The 23,085-nt window shown below is 44.7% G+C and overlaps 1 long non-coding RNA gene across 1 annotated transcript in view; it reads right to left on the reverse strand.

Moving 5' to 3' along the window:
- Positions 1–23,085, reverse strand: part of LOC137322549 (uncharacterized) — a 116,370-nt gene that overhangs the window by 76,289 nt on the left and 16,996 nt on the right. Inside the window, exons 2-4 of the long non-coding RNA XR_010963168.1 lie at positions 18,926–19,147; positions 10,413–10,540; positions 9,678–9,776 (exon numbers count right to left, since the gene is read on the reverse strand). This is a non-coding gene — a long non-coding RNA (uncharacterized lncRNA). The remainder of the gene's footprint in view (positions 1–9,677; positions 9,777–10,412; positions 10,541–18,925; positions 19,148–23,085) is intronic.

The raw sequence follows: 23,085 nt of genomic DNA on the forward strand, positions 1-23,085 counted from the left end.
AAATCGGAGAATCCCGGCGTGGTACCGGAGCCCGCCCCGAACCCGCGCACTTCCAGGTTCCCCGCTGACGCGCCGGCGTGCGCGCGCAGCCCCCGCTGGTGGGAATCCCGCAGGCAATTAAAGCCAGCGGGATGCCACTTGACAGTATTTATTTAGGTATTTCAGGTCATTAACTGACCTGATTAATGGATTATGTGGGATTTTAGAACAAAGTGGGACTGTTTCCTGTACTGGGGGAAACACTCCCAGGTCAAATGGACCTATTGCAGCCATCAGCCTGTGGCAGCTGCAAAGGTCCATTTGACAGGTGGGGGGGGGGGGAGACCCTCACCCATTGCAGGAGGCCACTCTGTCACTTGGGACAAAGTTTGGCCTCCACCACCCTCCTCCTGAGAGTCAAAGTCACCAACCTTCACATTTACCCCGGGGTCCAGAGACATGTACCTACCTTGCGGACCCCCTCAGATGTACATCTTGCGGATGGGGGCCGCCGTAGCTGCAGTCATGACCTCCTCGGAGGGCGAACAGCATCACCAGCCTCGCCATCCACGCCGTCCACCTCTGACACGTGGAGCTCCACAACAGAGTGCTGTGACACATCCACCTGCACAGCAGGAGGGAGGGCAACCGCAGAGAGAGATGCGTCGCAGAGGGCACTACCCTCGCCACAGGGTCCACAGACCGAGGCTCAGCTTCCTGGACCTCTCTGAGCAGCAGTGCACACGGAGGCTCAGAGTCACTCGACATGTAGTCGTGGACATCTGCAGCCTCCTTCATGCCGAGCTGCTCCCGGCTGGCCCGAGCACCATCCTCTTACCTGTCGCTGTCAAAGTCACCACTGCCCTCAACAACTTCTCCTCCGCATCCTTCCAGGGTGCAACCGGGGACATCGCCGATGTCTCTCAGTCGTCTGCGCAAAAGAGCCCTGCAAATACACCTACACCCACTCTGCAGTGACACAATGGGTGGCATCAGTTGTGGGTCTTCATTGTGATCCTCAGGAGAGGGCATTATTGCACAAACCAGACAGGATTCGCGAAGACATGGCAGTAGTGGTGTCAATATAATATGTAATATGAGTTGGTCAGAAATTCAATATAAGTAACACCCATGACAAACCCTCAAACACCCTTGTGCATCCCCTTCATGCTCATGACACGTTTGCCTTACGCTGCCTACTGCACATATGTGATGCATGCCCTGTGGCTGCAGCACAGGTAGTGGCAGGTTGAGTGAGGCTGGCCGTGAAAGAGATGCACGAGAGGGTGAGTATGAGAGAGAGCCATGAGATTGGCTCATGGATTGGGTTGAGTGGTAGTGGCGGGATGAGTACTGGCGAGGTGAGTAAGTGCAGGTAAGATGAGGATGAGGTTTGAGTGGGTGTGAGGGGTGATGTGACAGAGTTGTGTTGGCAGTGCTGAAGGAGATGTGGGGTGGGGGCAGTGATGTGGCAGACGGAGTGTAGGGGAAAGACTATGTGTACTCACTTTGGCTGACCTACTGAGGTCATTGGAGCGCCTCCTGCACTGTATGCAGGTGGGCGATATGTTGGTGGCGCTGGTGACCTCCTCTGCCACCTTGAGCCAGGCCTTCCTGGTGGCAGAGGCAGGCCGCTTCCTCCCGCCCGCCGGGTGGAAGATCTCTGTCCTCCCCCTCCTCCTCACCCCATGTATTGATACCTGGAGTGAGGCATCATTAAACTGGAAGCAGCCTTCCCCCTGGGCTGCTCCATGCTGTAATTTTTTCTATTTGTTGCAGCATCTGTCAGTGGAGGACTGCCCCTTTAAATAGAGCGCCTCCAGCTGACAGATCTTACTGCGCATGCGCAGCCCGCCCGACGCGCAGATCAGCAGTGGGGAACCCAGAACAACAGGTAAGTGGCTCCAATTAGTGGATTGGATCCTACAATCGCGCGGGAAACTGACTAATTTCACCAGGCGCGTTACCCACGCGCCCGATAGCCCCCCCGCCAAGAACCCGCAGCCCTGCTAACATCGGGCCCAATATGTTCACTACCACCAAAATGCTCTTCCACTGCTACTTCTTCCACCTGCTCCTCTTCATTTCCTAGAACTAAATCCAGAACTGCCCCCCGTCTCGTTGGGCTTGCTATATTCTGGATAAAAAATTCTCCTGTATGCAATTTAAGAATTCTGTGCCCTCTATGCCATTCACACTGTTTGTATCCCAGTTAATATTAGGATAGTTGAAATCCCCTACTATTACTGCCCTATTGTTTTTGCACTTCTCAGAAATTTGCCTACATATTTGCTCCTCTATCTCCCTCTGATTGTATCAAAAATGTTCCTGCATCAAAACAATTACTTTTGAAGTTCAGTCACTGTTGTGTAGGTAAATGTGGCAGCCATTTTGTGCACATCAAGATCCCGCAAACAGCAAATGTGATGAATGACCAGTTAAACTGCTTTTGGGGTGTTTGTTGAAGAAGGAATGTCGGCCAGTACACATCGGCAAGAGGAAAAATATTAAATCCGCTCTAAATTATGACGACAGGTTGCATAAACTTGGCTTGTATTCCCTGCAGTATAAAAGGTTGAGGAGTGATGTGATCAAGGTGTTTAAAATGTTACAAGGATTCAATAAGGTAAATACAGAGAAACTATTTTTTCTGGTGGGGGAATCAAAAACGAGGGGACATAATCTTAAAATTAGAGCTAGGCCTTTTAAGAGGGAAATCAGGAACCACTTTTTCACAGAAAGGATAGTGGAAACCTAGAATTCTCTTCCCCAAAAGGCTGTGGATGCTGGGACATAGCTATACAGTGCCAATAATGATATGAGTTTAGAATATTTACATGTCATTTATGTGCTAATCTTAATCCCCGAACAAAGGTTATATAATGCTATACTCCTGGGGCTATTCATTGTACACAAAGAACTGTTCAACCATGAGTCCAATGAAGGGGGAGGGGGGAATAGATAAAAATAACAACAGATAGTACATAATATTTGTGCATGTAGTACAACTGAATTTCAGGTGAACTCTTTGCCTTTGCTCAATAGTTCCATGGAATCTTTAACATTCATCTGAACTGGCAGATAGGACCTCGGTTTAACATGTCATCAACAGGTTTGCACCTCCAACAAGGTAGCACTCCTTTAATATTGCGAAGGAGTGAATTATGTGCTGAAGTTTTAGAGCGGATTTAATCTTTTTCCTCTTGCCGATGTGTACTGGCCTACATTCCTTCTTCAACAAACACCCCAAAAGCAGTTTAACTGGTCATTCATCACATTTGCTGTTTGTGGGATCTTGATGTGCACAAAATGGCTGCCACATTTACCTACACAACAGTGACTGAACTTCAAAAGTAATTGTTTGTGAGGCACTTTGGGATGTGATAAGGGCCTAAAAGAAGGCAAGTTATTTTCTCTCTACTGATATTTCTTGTTTATGCAGGTCTATGTTTTGGACATATTTTACAGAATCATTCAGCCTACAGCACCTCTACCGGATACCTCAAAGAGTGATCCACCCAGTCTGACTCCCATACCTTTCCTCATATGCTACAGAAATGTTCCATTGTACTTCAGATAGGTTGCTGTTCTCTTTTTAAGTCTCTTGCAATATATTTAAATAAAATGTAATAAATATTGGCATAGCTACATGCTTCATAAATACAGCTGCCACAAATTAACTAAAATCTGCATTTTTAAAAATTGTGTAATGCTTTATTCAAATTTTCCAGATTAAAACAATAAATTTATATAACTCTACAATAAACACTAATTATAAATTCATGTCATTGGCTCCATGATCATTGTCTACTGTAAAAAATGATTATACCTGTATCCTTGGCAACAGTGTCTGCCTTTCGGCTAATGTGGGTATATGGACAGGTTGTGAGGTTTTCCTATGAATGATTTTATAATACAGATCAAGAAAGGCTATACAGTGCCAATAATGATATGAGTTTAGAATATTTACATGCCATTTATGTGCTAATCTTAATCCCCGAACAAAGGTTATATAATGCTATACTCCTGGGGCTATTCATTGTACACAAAGAACTGTGCATTTCAGTTCAACCATGAGTCCAATGAAGGGGGAGGGGGGAATAGATAAAAATAACAACAGATAGTACATAATATTTGTGCATGTAGTACAACTGATATCTGACTTGTGCAGGACATACATTTCTTCCAATTTAAATAGAACTTGCATTCATAGGAACATAGGAACATTTGGAGCAGGAGTAGGCCATTCAACCCATTCAATTAGATCATGGCTGATCTGTACTTCAACTTCATTTACCTGCCTTAGCTTCCTATCCCTTAACAGCCTTACCTAACAAAAATCTATCAATCTCAGTTTTGAAAGCTCCAATTGTCCCAGCATCCACAGCCTTTTGGGGGAGAGAATTCTAGGTTTCCACTATCCTTTCTGTGAAAAAGTGGTTCCTGATTTCCCTCTTAAAAGTCCTAGCTCTAATTTTAAGATTATGTCCCCTCGTTTTTGATTCCCCCACCAGAAAAAATAGTTTCTCTGTATTTACCCTATTGAATGCTTGTAACATTTTAAACACCTCGATCACATCACTCCTCAACCTTTTATACTGAAGGGAATACAAGCCAAGTTTATGCAACCTGTCTTCATAATTTAACCCTCTAAACACTGGTATCATTCTGGTGAATCTGTGCTGCACCCCTCCAAGGCCAATACATGCTTCCTGAGGTGCGGTGCCCAAAATATGAATGCAGTACTCCAGATGGGGTCTGACCAAGGCTCTATACAACTGAAAGCATAACTTCCTCCCCTTTGTAATTCAGCCCCCTTGAGATAAAGGCCAATATTCCATTACCCTTTTTGATTCCTTTAAAGTAAAGCAATTCCTTCTGATTTAAATACACACTATCACTTGCATTGTTAACTGGGACCCACGTATTTTAAAAAAAATGTGTTCTTGCTATATACAATTTTCTTTTTCATGATGCATATATATAATACCATTAAATAATTCAGGTTTCACTTCTTATTTTAACTTCAAAGTTCCTAATCTAATTCCTATGTAATGTATATGTGCACATATACATTGCTTCTCAAGCATTAAATATTGCCCTCTGGATACAAAACTGGTTTGGAGGTGGTGACTGCTTGCATGAACTGGTCTAACTGAGACACATCTCTGCTCCCATTTCTAAATAGGCATCAATTTGTTTATAAGTAATAGGATAGGCAGTGATTGACACACAAGGGAAAATATGAGTGACAGCTCTTCCTGTAGACACAAATCCTAGTGGGAATGTGAAGTAGTTCTGAATGAGAGTGGCAACCATTTTAGCATTAACTAGTGAAGGGCATTAGACTCTCATTCCATCTTCTCCATACTCACAGTCGCCCATTTACAGGTCTGCTCATATCTCACGGTTGGCTGCATAGTTGTGTAACACACAGTACCCTAGTCAGATCCAGCAGACCCTCTTAGGGTAACATGGTAATGAGTCTTTTGAGCGATTTGTGTAATGGTATCACATTTTGATAATGCCAAGTGTGCATTTAATCACCATCTGGTTTGCTTGATTGCCTCACTGTGTTGCTGCTTGGCAGAAAACCTTCAGCTTTGGCACTGAAGGTACTAGCCTTAGTCCATATAATATTACTCGTCTGCAAGAGATTGGCAAAATATCAGCAGTTTTGCATTCCGTACAACACTGGTTAGATGAGAAGGATGCAAGTCCATATATGTCTACATTTATGTTTATTAATCAACACTGATTTCAGTGGAGGATTATTGGGGAAGGGTGAAAGACATATGTCAGGAGTCAGATAATTTCACACAAAGATCCTTGATGCCACTTCTACCATTGGTTTACATCTGACCAATCACAGAGTGGCACTCCATCCCTTTCCTGTAAACTGTTAGTTGATGCATGACTCCTGGGAACCTCAGATTCCAGTCATCTTTAAATTGCTGCATTGCTCGGGTAATTATTTGGCAAGATGGAAGCAACAGCAACATTTGAGTCAGACAAATTCAGAAAGCTAATCTGTCGTATACATATGCAGTGGGCCAGTGTCCTTCTGCTCTTCAGTCTCTTGTGGCAAGTTAGGACAAAGCTTGCAGCCATGTTGCCAAGGTTGCTATATCCATGCACAAAGGAGCTTTACATATCTGCTGTGCTATTGAAAATGTGGTTTTATTAACATTGCTGTCGAAAACCAATTAGTGCCTCATAATTGATAAACTCAATGGGCTCCTTGGTGCTATTAATACCATCGGTGGTGATTTAATTATGCATTAGTAATGACATTGTATGGTGGTCACACCAATAGTAATGACATTGTCTGCACTTACAGCAGCACAAACAGTTGTCTAAAGATTAGTTTCACAACATCATGGTCTATCTGCCCATGCAGTGATAGCAGACCAAGAAATTTAAAACTTTCCACAAATCATTTTTTCGAATTATTATTCATTCTCGGGATGTGTGTATTGCTGGAAAGGCCATCATTTATTGTCCATGCATAGTTGCCCTGGTTTGATACAACTGAGTTTCTTTTCAGCTAAGAGTCAACCACATAAGTGTGGGATTGGAGTCACGTATAAGCAGCAGGTTTCTTTCCCCAAAGGACATTAGTGAATTAGTTAGGTTTTTACAACAATTTAACAGATTCATGGTCATTTTTTTACTTATTTCAGTGAGTGAGTGATCAAACTATAGAACAGATTCCCTCGGAAGACAATGGAAACAGTTAGTATTGATTCATTCAAATGCAAATTAGATAGATTTCTTTCAGAAGGTGACATTTTGGGATACAGTAACTCCATTATCATTGTATCATGTGATGACTAAGATGGTAGAAGGTGAACTAGATGGAACTTGGCCTTTTTTCATCTAGCAATTCCTATGTTTACAGATACCAGCTTTTTTTAAAAAAGAAGAATTCAAATTCTTAAACTGCAATGGTGGGATTTGAACTCCCAATCTCTGGATTATTGGTCCAGACCACTGGGTTACCAGTCTAGTAACAGAGCCATTACATTACCGTACCCATGGAGAATAAAGACACAAACGGAGAGTTAGTAGTAGACTTTGCTCAAAATATACGTTGCATGAAACAAGACAAAAGAGAAAAAAACAGTAATTTGAAATAAAAGCATAAAATGTTGGAAAACAGGTTTATCAACATCGGAGAAGGATAGGTTAGTGATTGAGTCAGAGTTCTTCATTAGAAATAAATAATATTCCTTACTTACCAAGAGGGCATTTATACTCTCATCTAAAAGTATTATCAGGAGAGAAATATGAATCAATTAGCTTCAAGTCTTTGTAGCAATCCATTGACAGATATCTTGGGGCTAAAGTCTGCTCAACATCTACAATCACTCATTCAGAATTCAGCAAAACAAGAGTTTGCTGAAAGCCAAGTAGCAACACTTACAACAACAAGGCCAAGGAACAAAAATAAATGCAGCTGACGACCTCACAGATGTAATAATTGAATGGCTTCCTGAGGCAAAGCAATTTTGTTCACATTCTCCCTAGTTGTTAATAAATTCCCATTGGCTAATAAACAATCTGCAATAAATTATCCAATGGCTTAGTAAATGATCTGCAATTCAGAGCAAGCAGCATTTTAGAAAAGTGCACCTTGAAATGGGGAGACAATTAATAGCAGATTCTGATGACACCTCACATCTACAAATTAAGACAGTGCCAGAAATAGATCAGGTCTGGTGAAAATCTTGAGATCAAGCACAAATCAAAACATTTTCTATGGTGGATAATCTTCACAAAGACTCAGTTGTATTGGAAAAACTGTACAGCACCCAGAGCCTTAGAGCTAGTGGTTCTTGTACCTGATGACCTTGGCTTCTAGGCATCAGCTTACACCAGCCTAAACCTGCAATATGTAAAACAAATACTATATAGAGACAATCTCCTGAGCTGAGGTTCCCATCAAGGAGCCTCACTAATGTGGATTATAGAATTGACCCTTCACTATTACAACCATAAAGGTTTACAGCACAGGAGGCCATTTGCCAGAGCAATCGAAAAACAAATCCCAATGCCTGCTTTCCATAGTCCAGTATATTCCACTGCTTCAAATCTTTACCTATTCTTCTCTTAATAGATGCAATGGTCTCTGCCTCAACTACTCCCTGTGACAAAGCATTACACACTATAGCAACTTTCAGCACAAAGAAATTTCTCCTAACCCTTCTCTTCACTAAAGTGACAATTTTAAATTGATTTCTCCCCAACTAGGGAAAATCGTCTTTCTCTATTTGTTCTATCAAAACACTTCAGCCTAGAGTTTCCTTGAAGTGAGTAACACTGCTATTGCCCCTTCTAAAAATAAATTGCACCCACCGGTGACCTGCAGAGAGAGTGGCACAAACATTTTCTGGGTCTGCTCATTGGCATTGCCATTGGTGTAATCAATGGTGTAAAATCGGTGTAAGCAGCTGAGCTATCTGGAAATTTCTGTGCAGCCTTTAAAAAGACAGTTTTCAGCAGTCTTCAGCAGCAGACTGGGGGACAAGCAGTTAAGAGAGGATCAGTGCTTGACTCTTCCACTTCACTCTAATGTTTTAACAATATTTTTTATTACACTTGTACAGAATTACGACTTCGCAGACACCATCTGGATCGGAAAGCAGTAGGGCCTGGAACCAAGCCAGAGAAGGAGAACACAAAACTTCACTCATTCAGACCTCCAAGCCTTCCTTGAGCAAATTGAAGGCAGGAGGCACAGACTCCTGGGTGTAGGTACCACCAAGTCACCCAGAAATGTCACTCATGCTGTCCGGAGGGAGTTGGCACTGGCATTCTATGCCAATTCTCTCACCTCAGGACTGCAGAACCAGGGCTGGCACGGTAACACACTGGACAATCTCTCCTTTTCTTCCTCACCCACCTTGGGCACCACCAAACTCTTCACCCTCTTAAAGCAACACTTCCACAACTAACCCATCACACTGAACTCTAGTTAAGGGTGGCTCTAACTCAGCATCTTGTATTGTGGCTATCCAGCATCCCCCATAGCAATTACTTATATGCACAACCCTTAAACCTCCTTCCTCCACTTTAATAGCCTCAGACATCCCTCCACATGTCATTTACTTCCCCTCTCCCATGCCACTTGCCACACACTCCTCAACTACAAGTCTTACCCTCTTTCACTATCTTCTTGCACGAAAAATTGTCCGCCAAAAACAACAACCCCGGAGAACTGTATGACCTTATTTCTCTGTTGCTTTACTATGATGTTAAAATATAAGAATTAGTCTGCTCTGCTGTAAAGGGAGCTAATGACTTGACAAATGCTCACCCGTACTTCTCCCTGACCGATATTGCAAAGATTCCCTTTGGCTGACTGAAATAACCCTGTGCCATAGAAAGTTAAGGGCAATGTCATCTCCATAGCCACTGAGAGAGAAGTGCTAGATAGTTGAGTGTTGCCACAGACCTTCACACAGCAGGACACAGAAAAGTCTTATTGCCTCATTGGTGGAGCACACTCTTCTTATGCTGAACTCCTTGGAGGTCCTGGTATGACTTGTGCTACCTGTATATTCTTGGGGGAGGCTAACATTTGATGGGATGCATCCTCCTTTAATGGTGCCTGACTCCCATTATCTCCATCCTTTGCTGCTCTTCCTCCCCCATGATAATGGCACAGAGTGGAATGCCCATAGGGAAAGCCATACCTGCTCCGGAGATGCTCAGACTGCAGATTACCCAAGGTGGGGTTCAAAAACCTACCGGTGGGTTGACCCTGAGTGGTGGTTAGAATCAAATGCAGGTCTCTGTAAAAAAAATGAAAGAAGAGAAAGTTCAAAAAACATTTCCAGGTTACAGAAATCACTGCATAAAGTTTCTAGATACTGCAATCACAAACTCCTCACTTCCACCTTGTTCGGGTGATCCTAGCAGTTGCTCAGCCTCATGTATCTCAATGCAACTTATCCTAAGTGCAACATCAGTGGAAATCCAGGAAATTCGGAGATGCTACACCACTGGCTTATACCCTGATATCTGCAAATGAGATCAGTGGTGACTCGGCAGATGGATCACAGGAAGGCTCAAGAAGTGTAACGAAACTCCGTACGGGGGTGCGTTTTAAAGGCATTTTGGCAACAGGAGCGGCTTCCCCCAAAGTTTCCTCGCTAAAAGATAACATTTTGGGATACAGTATTGGGTTTTCCTAATGACGTCACTCGATAACTTCTGGCGGCCATGTTGAATTTCAAGCGTTAAATGCGAGGTGGATAGCAATGTGCGATGGCCACGACAAAGATAAGGATAAGTATTGTGAGCATTTATCACCAGCAGATAGATCATTATATCTACAGAAACTGTCCGTAATTGATAGTATGAACCCCCACAAGATTTCTAAAAAAGAATTAAGCGGAGATGTGTCAGTTTGGCCTGAAATTCCGTACCTCGACATGGTTAACTACTTCGTCTTCTCACCAAATCCAGCGCACGCAATGGAGAAGATGCGAGCCCACAAGGGCCTCAAGGCTCATAACCAATTCACCTCAGCATGGATGAGAGACATTGCGGTGGCCTATCCCAAAGAAAATATTGCTGTGATTGCAGGATGAGTAAGTAGTTCCGCGTTATAATGCCTCCTTATACCTTAGTTGTGTATATCATACAGCCATTTCTTTTTTGTGTGCATGTCACTCACAATCTCTACTTTATAACTTGTATTTGTTATGAATATTTAAAAATGAATAAAACTTCAACAGGCCCAGTTGGGTACATATGCATTTTAGATGTTTATGTGGACCTGAGTAGGCATTCCCTGCCCTATCGATTAGCTGAATTTAGTGCAAATTTACACAAAATTTTTTAAAAATTAATATTAGTGTATATGATGTGTCTAACTACAAATGCAGATGACTTTGTGAGGCCAGATAAAGCTCATATATTGCATGAAGTCAAGAGCAATGTCTAGGTAGCTATATGAAGATAGAGACCTGCATGGCTCCACAATGTCATTCCCATCCCTTCCCATTATGCCAAGACCTGTTCCGACCATTCCAGATCATATGTAAATTCATAAATGTCAATCATATTTTTCTCTTGTACATGACAAATCAGCCCTGTTCCCTGTTCCATTTAATCCCCAAGAAATCATTCCTATTTCTGCCAGGTCCTGTGATATTTTTAAATTTTCAGTCCCATTCCCGTGGTATATCTGCAGGTTTCTAAACTCGAGTCCAAAACAAATTATTGCACATGGAATGTAATTTTTCTTTATACTTTTTTCTTTTCTTTTCTTTTCAGGTCGTTCATTCACAGAGTTTAAGTCAGGCTTCCAAAAGGCCGTGGGTTGTCATAAAGAAAAAAGGCACCATTATAATCGCCAATTGCAAAGTCCTCCACACTAACATCTGGGGACTTGTGCCAAAATTGGGAGAGCTGTCCCACAGACTAGTCAAGCAACTGCCTGACATAGCCATACTCACAGAATCATAACTTTCAGCCAACATCCCAGACTCTTTTATCACCATCCCTGGGTATGTCCTGTCCCACCGGAAGGACAGAACCACCAGAGGTGGCGGTACAGTGATATACAGTCCGGAGGTAGTGGCCCTTGAAGTCCTCAACATTGACTCCGGGCCCAGTAAAATCTCATGGCATCAGGTCAAACATGGGCAAGGAAACCTCCTGCTGATTACCACCTACCGCCCTCCCTCAGCTGATGAATCAGTCCTCTTCCATGTTGAACACCATTTGGAGGAAGCATTGAGGGTAGCAAGGGCACAGAATGTATTCTGGGTGGGGGACTTCAATGTCCATCACCAAGAGTGGCTCAGTAGCACCACTACTGACCGAGCTGGCCGAGTTCTGAAGGACATAGCTGCCAGACTGGGCCTGCGGCAGGTGGTGAGCGAACGAACACGAGGGAAAAACCAACTTGACCTCGTCCTCATCAATCTACCTGTCGCACATGCATCTGTCCATGACAGTATTGGGAGGAGTGACCATTTGTGGAGACGAAGTCCGGTCTTCACACTGAGGACACCATCCAACGTGTTGTGTGGCACTACCAGTGTGCTAAATGGGATAGATTCAGAACAGATCCAGCAGCTCAAAACTGGGCATCCATGAGGTGCTGTGGGTCATCAGCAGCAGCAGATCTGTATTCTAGCACAATCTGTAACCCCACGGCCCGGTATATTCATTATTCTACCATTATCAACAAGCCAAGGGATCAATCCTGGTTCAATGAGGAATGGAGAAGAGCATGCCAGAAGCAGCACCAGGCGTACCTAAAAATGAGGTGCCAACCTGGTGAAGCTACAATACAGGACGCATGCTAAACAGCAGAAGCAACATACTAGAGACAGAACTAAGCAATTCCACAACCAACGGATCAGATCAAAGCTCTGCAGTCCTGCCACATCCAGTCGTGAATGGTGGTGGACAATTAAACAGAGAAGGAGGCTCTGTAAACATTCCCATCCTCAAAGATGGCAGAGTCCAGCGCGTAAGTGCAAAAGACAAGGCTGAAGCATTTGCAAACATCTTCAGCCAGAAGTGCAGAGTAGATGACCATCTCGGCCTCCTCCCGATATCTCCACCATCACAGAAGCCAATATTCAGCCAAATTCGATTCACTCCACATGATATCAAGAAACTGCTGAGTGCACTGGATTTTTTTTTTATTTGTTCATGGGATATGGGTGTCGCTGGTGAGGCCAGCATTTATTGCCCATCCCTAATTGCCCTTGAGAAGGTGGTGGTGAGCCACATTCTTGAACCACTGCAGACAGTGCAGTGAAGGTTCTCCCACAGTGCTGTTAGGAAGGGAGTTCCAGGATTTTGACCTGGACCTAATGAAGGAACGGCAATATATTTCCAGGTTGGGATGGTGTGTGACTTGGAGAGGAACGTGCAGGTGGTGTTGTTCCCATGTGCCTGCTGCTGTGGTCCTTCTAGGTGGTCGTGGGTTTAGGAGGTGCTGTCGAAGAAGCCTTGGCGAGTTGCTGCAATGCATCCTGTGGATGGTACACACTGCAGCCACAATGCTCCAGTGGTGAAAGGAATGAATGTTTAGGATGGTGGATGGGGTGCCAATCAAGCAGGTTGCTTTGTCCTGGATGGTGTTCAGCTTCTTGAGTATTGTTGGAGCTGCACTCATCCAGGCAAGTGGAGAGTATTCCATCACACTCATGACTTGTGCCTTGTAGATGGTGGAAAGGCTTTGGGGAGTCAGGAGGTGAGTCACTCGCCGCAGAATACCCAGCCACTGACCTGCTCTTGTAGCCACAGTATTTATGTGGCTGGTCCAGTTAAGTTTCTGGTCAATGGTGACCCCCAGGATATTGATGGTGGGGATTCGGCAATGGTAATGCCGTTGAATGTCAAGGGGAGGTGGTTAGACTCTCTCTTGTTGGAGATGGTCATTGCCTGGCACTTGTCTGGCGTGAATGTTACTTGCCACATATCAGCCCAAGCCTGGATGTTGTCCAGGTCGTGCTGCATGTGGGCTCGGACTGCTTCATTATCTGAGGGGTTGCAAATGGAACTGAACACTGTGCAATCATCGCGAACATCCCCATTTCTGACCTTATGATGGAGGGAAGGTCATTGATGAAGCAGCTGAAGATGGTTGGGCCTAGGACACTGCCCTGAGGAACTCCTGCAGCAATGTCCTGGGGCTGAGATGATTGGCCTCCAACAACCACTACCACCTTCCTTTGTGCTAGTTATGACTCCAGCCACTGCAGAGTTTTCCCACTGATTCCCATTGACTTCAATTTTACAAGGGCTCCTTGGTGCCACACTCGGTCAAATGTTGCCTTGATGTCAAGGGCAGTCACTTTCACCTCACCTCTGGAATTCAGCTCTTTTGTCCATGTTTGGACCATGGCTGTAATGAGGTCTGGAGCCGAGTGGTCCTGGCGGAACCCAAACTGAGCATCGGTGAGCAGGTTATTGGTGAGTAAGTGCCGCTTGATAGCACTGTCAATGACACCTTCCATCACTTTGCTGATGATTGAGTGTAGGCAGATGGGGCGGTAATTGGCCGGATTGGATTTTTCCTGCTTTTTGTGGACAGGACATACCTATGCAATTTTCCACATTGTCGGGTAGATGCCAGTGTTGTAGCTGTACTGGAACAGCTTGGCTAGAGGCGCAGCTAGTTCTGGAGCACAAGACTTCAGCACTACAGCCGGGATGTTGTCGGGGCCCAAAGCCTTTGCTGTATCCAGTGCACTCATCCGTTTCTTGATTATCACGTGGAGTGAATCGAATTGGCTGAAGACTGGCTTCTGTGATGGTGGGGATATCAGGAGGAGGCCGAGATGGATCATCCGCTCGGCACTTCTGGCTGAAGATTGCAAACGCTTCAGCCTTGTCGTTTGCACTCACGTGCTGGGCTCTGCCATCATTGAGGATGGGGATGTTTACAGAGCCTCCTCCTCCCATTAGTTGTTCAATTGTCCACCACCATTCACGACTGGACATGGCAGGACTGCAAACTTTGATCTGATCTGTTGATGGTGGAATCGCTTAGCTCTGTCGATAGCATGTGGCTTCTTCTGTTTAGCATGCATGTAGTCCTGTGTTGTAGCTTCATCAGATTGGTACCTCATTTTTCGGTATACCTGGTGCTGCTCCTGGCATGCTCTTCTGCACTCCTCTTTGAACCAGGGTTGATCTGGCTTGTTGGTAATGGTGGAGTGAGGAATATGCCAGGCTATGAGGTTACAGATTGTGCTGGAATACAAATCTGCTGCTGCTGATGGTCCACAGCGCCTCATTAGATGCCCAGTTTTGAGCTGCTAGATCTGTTCTGAATCTATCCCATTTAGCATGGTGGTAGTGCCACACAACACATAGGATGGTGTCCTCAGTGTGAAGATGGGACTTCATCTCCACAAGGACTGTGCAGTGGTCACTCCTACCAATACTGTTATGCAAAGATGTATCTGCGATAGGTAGATTGGTGAGGACGAGTTCAAGTAGGTTTTTCCCTCTTGTTGATTCCCACACCACCTGTCGAGTCAGGCCCAGTCCGGCAGCTATGTCTTTCAGGACTCGGCCAGCTCGATCAGTAGTGGTGCTACCAAGCCACCATTCATGATTGGATGTGACAGGACTGCAGAGCTTTGATCTGATCCGTTGGTTGTGGAATCACTTAGCTCTGTCTACAGAATCTTGCTTCCGCTGTTTAGCATGCATATAGTCCTGAGTTGTAGTTTCACCAGGTTTGCACCTCATTTTTAGGTACACCTGGTGCTGCTCCTGCCATGCTCTCCTACATTCCTCATTGAACCAGGGTTGATCCCCTGGCTTGTTGGTAATGGTAGAGTGAGGAATATGCCGGGCCATGAGGTTACAGATTGTGATGGAATACAATTCTGCTGCTGCTGATGGCCCACAGCACCTCATGGATGCCCAGTTTTGAGCTGGTAGATCTGTTCTGAATCTATCCCATTTAGAATGGTGGTAGTGCCACGCAACATGTTGGATGGTGTCCTCAGTGCGAAGATGGGACTTCGTCTCCACGAGGACTGTGCGGTGGTCACTCCTACCAATACTGTCATGGACCGGTGCATTTGCGACAGGTAGATTGGTGAGGACGAGGTCAAGTAAGTTTTTCCCTCATGTTGGTTCGCTCACCACCTGCTGCAGGCCCAGTCTGGCAGCTATGTCCTTCAGGACTCAGCCAGCTCGGTCAGTAGTGGTGCTGCCACTCTTGGTGATGGACATTGAAGTCCCCCACCCAGAGTACATTCTGTGCCCTTGCTACCCTCAGTGCTTCCTCCAAGTGGTGCTCAACATGGAGGAGGACTGATTCATCAGCTGAGGGAGGGTGGTAGGTGGTAATCAGCAGGAGGTTTCCTTGCCCATGTTTGACCTGATGCCATGAAATTTCATGGGGTCCAGAATCAATGTTGAGGACTCCCAGGGCCACTCCCTCATGACTGCATATCACTGTACCGCCACCTCTGGTCGGTCTGTCCTGCCGGTGGGACAGGACATACCCAGGGATGGTGATGGAAGAGTCTGGGACGTTGGCTGAAAGGTATGATTCTGTGAGTATGGCTCTGTCAGGCTGTTGCTTGACTAGTCTGTGGGACAGCTCTCCCAATTTTGGCTGAAGTCCCCAGATGTTAGTTCGGAGGACTTTGCAGGGTCGACTGGGCTGGGTTTGCCTTTGTCATGTCCGGTGCCTAGTGGTCCAAGCCAGGTGGATACAACAAAGGCTATGGGTCCTGACAACATCCCGGCTTTAGTGCTGAAGACTTATGCTCCAGATCTAGCCGCGCCTCTAGCCAAACTGTTCTATTACAGCTACAACAGTGGCATGCACCTGACAACGTGGAAAATTGCCCAGGTATGTCCTGTCCACAAAAAGCAGGACAAATCCAATCCGGCCAATTGCCGCCCCATTAGTCTGCTCTCAATAATCAGCAAAGTAATGGAAGGTGTCGTTGACAGTGCTGTCAAGTGCACTTACTCACCAATAACCTGCTCACCGATGCTCAGTTTGGGCTCCGCCAGGACCACTCGGCTCCAGACCTCATTACAGCCTTGGTCCAAACATGGACAAGAGAACTGAATTCCAGAGGTGAGGTGAGAGTGCATGTCCTTGACATCAAGGCAGCATTTGACCGAATGTGGCACCAAGGAGCCCTCGTAAAATTGAAGTCAATGGGAATCAGGGGGAAAACTCTCCAGTGGCTGGAGTCATAACTAGCACAAAGGAAGATGGTAGTGGTTGTTGGAGGCCAATCATCTCAGTCCCAGGACATTGCTGCAGGAGTTCCTCAGGGCAGTGTCCTAGGCCCAACCATCTTCAGCTACTTCATCAATGACCTTCCCTCCATCATAAGGTCAGATAATGAAGCAGTCCGTGCCCGCATGCAGCACGACCTGGACAAAATCGAGGCTTGGGCTGATAAGTGGCAAGTAACGTTCGCGCCAGACATGTGCCAGGCAATGACCATCTCCAACAAGAGAGAGTCTAACCACCTCCCCTTGACATTCAACGGTATTACCATTGCCGAATCCCCACCATCAACATCCTGAGGGTCACCATTGGCCAGAAGATTAACTGGACCGGCCACATAAATACTATGGCTACAAGAGCAGGTCAGTGGCTGGGTATTCAGCGGCGAGTGACTCACCTCCTGACTCCCCAAAGCCTTTCCACCATCTACAAGGCACAAGTCAGGAGTGTGATGGAATATTCTCCACTTGCCTGGATGAGTGCAGCTCCAACAACACTCAAGAATCTCAACACCATCCAGGACAAAGCAACCTGCTTGATTGGCACCCCATCCACCAACCTGAACATTCATTCCCTTCACCACTGGAGCACTGTGGCTGCAGTGTGTACCATCCACAGGATGCACTGCAGCAACTCGCCAAGGCTTCTTCGACAGCACCTCCCAAACCCACAACCTCTACCACCTGGAAGGATAAGAGCAGCAGGCACATGGGAACAACACCACCTGCACGTTCCCCTCCAAGTCACACACCATCCCGGCTTGGAAATATATCGCTGTTCCTTCATCGTCGCTGGGTCAAAATCCTGGAACTCCCTTCCTAACAGCACTGTGGGAGAACCTTCACCGCACGGACTGCAGCAGTTCAAGAAGGCGGCTCACCACCACCTTCTCAAGGGCAATTAGGGATGGGCAATAAATGCTGGTTTTGCCAACGCGCCCACATCCCATGAACGAATAAAAAAAATTGCAAGGTGGATGTTGGCGGGACTTGCAAACATGTGTCTGGCTCATTGTTTAATGTAGAAGCAGCCATCCGAATTCGAGAAAGCAAGACAGTGACACAAGAGAAGGCATATCGCCAACTCCTGTGAAAGGGGTTATATATTCTCCAGTTGCTGACATTGATTTCTGCCAAAGGTAAAAAGAAGTTTGATGCTGCAGTGAAAGCTATGCAGAGCTCAAACGCAACTTTGCCTACCAATTATACCATATCAATTGCACAGAGAAGACAGCAAACTCACAATATCCCACCACCGAATGAAGTTGATATTGCATGATATTTTGAGTATCTTTGTCAGTCTGGAACAAAGAACACCATTCTCATCAGAATGGAACCATACAATGCCGATTTTGTACCTAAACATGTGCAGCCTCATTTCCCCAAGCCATTGAGGAACTCAGAGATGAAAGGTATATCAGAATGGAATGGAATGAACTTTGCAATGAGTGCCAGAACATTCAGATCTCAATCACACAAGAAGTCAACCAGAATCAGATCTCCAGGTAGAATATTATTTTAAAAATCCACAGTTTTCTGTGAGATGTTTATCACTAACTCTACCACCCCAAGCTTTGGAAACAAAACTTATTACACCCTGTGGAGTAATCCCTATCAAAAATGTAATTGTATTATGCTGCTTGTAATTAGACCACGTTTGTGCACGGGCTACTAAATTTGAAAGCCTCTCAATGAAAACCTCAAAACAGTCTATTAGAACAGCAACTTTGGTTCCAAAATTCACTCAGAAGACCATTGGCATGGTTTTAATTAGCTCTTCTCTGGCAGGCCATCTTATCAAAAAATGTAACCTTACATACATGATATTTGTAACTGTTGAAAAGATGCGAGACACTGTAGCGCTTGAGACACCAAAGCGATAAGCCAAGTCTTGCACACTTAAGTGGGGTCTAATCTCATCATTGTCATTACTAGTTGCTGAAACTTGGTCAGGGAATTTCTAGCAGTTTCATTAATGAAAGGTTCAAGAAAATTAAACACAGTTGTAAGCACCATGAAGTTCGGAAGTCCTGTATAAAACTTTACTATATTTTCATCATTTGAAAAAAATCCTCAGCTATGGTGGACTTGGATATATTTTCTTTCAACTTTGAGTTATCCTGAAGCAGGAGATTGACCTCAGATCCCATACCACTGATCATGCCTCCAGTTTACTCTGTCAGAGATGCCAAATCACCTGGGCCTGCTTGGTACAGTTGTCCATCCTCCTCTATTGGCTGGTCTTCTCCGAGGGTCAAAAGTGCTGATGCAGCTTTTAGATCCACCTGCTTCTTCTTTCTTTTCACTTTCCTCTTGTAGTGAGATACAGCAGCTGAAGTTTCCTTCAACTTCTCGTGCCTGAGCTTTAAGGAAGGTGCCCAGTCTGGGTCAGTTGACTCATAAAGCTTTACACTCTTGCCTGAAACCATTAACAGAAAAAAAACAATAAGACAGGAAACAAATCAGAGAGAAAAAGCACTTCCATTCCATCAATTCAAATTACAATGTGATAAAAATTGCTATCTGCAAGCCTTGCACCTGACCATAGCTGCAATGATACGTGACCACTGAAATTAAAGCAATCTTTGAATTTTAACATTGTTAAAAAACACAGAAACATAAAGTAAGCCACATGTGTATCTCCGATTTTATTCGACCTTTCGAAGATTAATCCGTCCAGCCTTTGTAATTGCTCGGGTCCATTACAGTATAGTATAGGCCAGTCACCAAATACCAGATGGGTCCTAAAAGTAAAATTGAACAATAACCAAAAGTGTACATAAAATTTCGCATTGTGTATGGTGGGCCACACATGCTCGTTACCGAATGTAACTGTTCAAGAAATCGACAGCCCCAATTTAAGTTTTGAATGGTTCCATAACTGCAAACATAAAAATACTGATGTTTTTGTCTTTGTTAATACAATTATTCAGTATGAATATGACTTAGAAAGATATTTGACAATAAACTAACTTTATACAAAATATCTGAACAGACTCGAACATACGGAAGGTTAGATACCTTCAAGTTGGACCTAGTGATCCTTGCCAGCCACGATTCTTGTCTCTTCTTTGACAATTCCTCAGGTTCAATCCCTTGATGAATAATAATAGCAGGAAGATGAAGGAAGGACTTACCCTTATCTCTATCCCTTCTATTACTACAGCCTTTAAAGGCACAAAAATTCACCATTTCAATTTCGACTTAGCTACTCACATGTACTTTCGCTCAATCAACAAACTGTACTCCAACACGCTTCTCCAACATGGCTCATCACATGACCTGTGACATGTATTAGGAACACCCTAGATGAGTAATTGGAGACATGACATGTGGTAAGTGTAGCATGCTTGGGAGGAACAGATGATCTTGGACCTATGGTTCCCAAAGCTCTCCGCCTCTGGGGTTTTCCTTGCGTCATGTCAGGGTCTGTTGTAGACTAATGGACAGAGATTGATTGCTATAATTAGTCAACAACTCCATTATAATTGTATCATGCGACTACCAGAATGGTAGAAGTTGAACTCAATGGAACCTAGTTTTCCTTCGCCTAGAAATTCCTATGTTCATCAAAGAGGCAGTATCAGCTGCTATATGAAAACCTGTGACCACACTCATTTGCACGGTAAGTGCACCAAAAAAGGACTCCACCTGTGGAAGGCATCCGCACATCCAATCCAGGGGAATTTGGGTTAGATTTGGAGGTGGAAGCACTGAGTGAAACACAAAGCATGAGTCAGGAGGAGCAAGTCGAGCTGGAAGTGGAGGAACGAAACAGGAGCTGGCTGGAGAGCCTGTTCAGGGTTACCCTCAGATGCCAAGTTCTGTGATTGATGCCATTTAGAGACTGTGTACTAAATAATCTTTCTCGCTGAACGTTGTCCATTTGTGGAGTCATTCATGGACATGCAAAGCACTTTGCAAAGTAAAAGAAAGAAAGAGCTTGCATTTATATAGCACCTTTCATGACCTCAGGACATCCCAAAGCACTTTACAGCCATTGAAGTACTATTGAAGTGTCGTCACTATTGTAATGTGGGAAAAGCAGTAGCCAATTTGAACACAGCAAAATCCCACAAACAGCAATGAAATAAATGACCAGATAATCTGCTCTTGGTGGTGTTGGTTGAGGAATAAATGTTGGCCAGGCCCCTGGGGAGAACACCTTTTGAATCTTTTCTTTGAATAGTGTCGTGGGATACTTTACATCCACCTGAGAAGGCAGATGGGATCTCAGTTCAAAGTCTCATCCGACAGACGGCACCTCCGACAGTGTAGCATTCCGTCAGTACTGCACTGAAGTGTCAGCTTAGATCATGTGCTTAAACCTCTGGAATGGGGCTTTGAACCCACAACCTTCTGACTCAGAGGCGAGAATGCATCCACTGAGCCAAGGCTGACAGTTTTTAATATGCTGGCTGCTGTGGTGGAGTTCGTTCATTACATCTGTGCAATGTGTTTGACTGCTTAGCAGTTCACTGGGAATGCGTGCCACTTCAGCAGTCTTCTGCAGCAGAACCCCTTTAATAAAGGTTTTAAGCACAATGGTGGGTGCTTTTAGAAATGCTGTAACTCGTGCTTTAGAGGCCTTGGGGGTGTATAGTCGTTGAGTTTGTCCTTGTTCTGTGGAATCAGATCAACAGTATCCTAAGGCAAGGCTTCATTGCAGCCCTGTAGTCTGCTCCAATGTAGATCACGGTACATGCTGAGGGAGTGCCCAGCAGCAGGAGCATGACAGGAGTAGGTATGGATGAGGGAACTGTATCTCAGGGTGATTTAACATCTATGCTACCCACTGTCCCACACAATTGATCCATGCTGAGCCAGAGAGAGAGGCGGCTAAAATAGTCACAATATCATTGGATGTAACATGAGCAACAACCTAGATGAAGCATTATGTTAGGACACACTCACCATACGCTGTCAAAAAAGGGGAAGCACCAGGGAAAAAAACACTAATTTAAAGCACACAAAGTACCGTCAGGGTAATAAATTATTTTAACTGAACTTCCACTTTGTGCAGAGAAGTCATTTGTAATGGGACGGATTTCTGCAGCAGTAGATAAATGAATGGCCGTGTATGGTGGCTGAAGTCAAGCAGAGGATAGTCCTGAGTGATCATGGTGCTTGGTGGGCCAGTTCATTAGGAATGAATGTTTTACAATGCTTTTGCTGGGACAACTTTGGCACTTAATTAAAGTTTTCGGTGGATTTGCCTTCCTCACAGCAACTGCAATGAAGCTAGTTAACACTTGTAGAGAATGTAGAACAATGCAGAGAAGCTGCAGCTAAACCTAACATGGTACTAGGTTATAGTAATAGAACCATTCAGTATAAATCAAAGGACACCATTCTGACATTATATAGGACGCTGGTTAGACCGCATCTGGAGTACTGCGTCCAGTTTTTGTCCCCTCACATGGTCAGTGATATAGTGGCCTTGGAAAAGGTCCAGCGGAGAGCTACGAGAATGATTCCTAGCTTAAAGAATCTTAGCTACTCGGATAGGCTTAAGGAGCTGAGTCTATTTACTTTAGAGTGGTGTGAATTAGAGGTCTATAAAATAATGAAAGGGCTGGATAGTGTGCCTATTGATAGATTATTCCAGTTTAACAGACTGGGGTGGACCAGGGGACCACCATGCAAGAATAGGAGAAGACTGGATGTTAAGCGTTTCTTCTTTTCCCAGAGAGTAGTGAGCCTCTGGAATGTGTTGTTGGCTTGGATTGTGTGCTGACTCCCTGCGTGCCTTCAAGAGGGTGCTGAACCGGTTCTTAGCTGGGGCAGAGATCACATCATATAGAAGGTAAGTGGCTTTACAGATAACACATTGTCCTGGACTGGTTTCGATCGCCTGTGGGAGTCAAAGAGGAATTTTCTAGAGTATTTTTTTCTCTTATTGAATGTGGGTTTTTCCCTGTTTTGTGCCACTCCCAGGAGATTTCATGACAGTCCAGCGGGTGGGGGGGGGGGGGGCACGGGTGGTGGGTAGGAAGTGGCTAGTCATGATGTTCCAGGCATGAGTGTGGGGCAGGCTTGATGGACCAGCTAGTCTTTTCCTACCTGTCATTTTTGTATGTTAGTAAATTATTCCAATGGTTGTAAAAATCCTGCAGATGTGATAAAGAATGATATAAATGCAAGTTCTTTCTCTTTTATTATGTTCTATGACTTCACATCTATTAAGAATAGGTTGTAACTGTTCAAACCTATGTCACCTGGGACTCATGCAGCCCCTGGTCCCCCCCAGGATCTGTAGAGTCTAGATAATCCATTAAATAATGGTGGCACTTTAGACTCCTGCAGGATTAATGCATTGTGGCAGCTTCTAGAGTACCTGGTATCCACCTGCATGAT

This window comes from Heptranchias perlo, chromosome 6, assembly GCF_035084215.1.
Source record: "Heptranchias perlo isolate sHepPer1 chromosome 6, sHepPer1.hap1, whole genome shotgun sequence".
Classification (NCBI taxonomy): Eukaryota; Metazoa; Chordata; class Chondrichthyes; order Hexanchiformes; family Hexanchidae; genus Heptranchias; species Heptranchias perlo.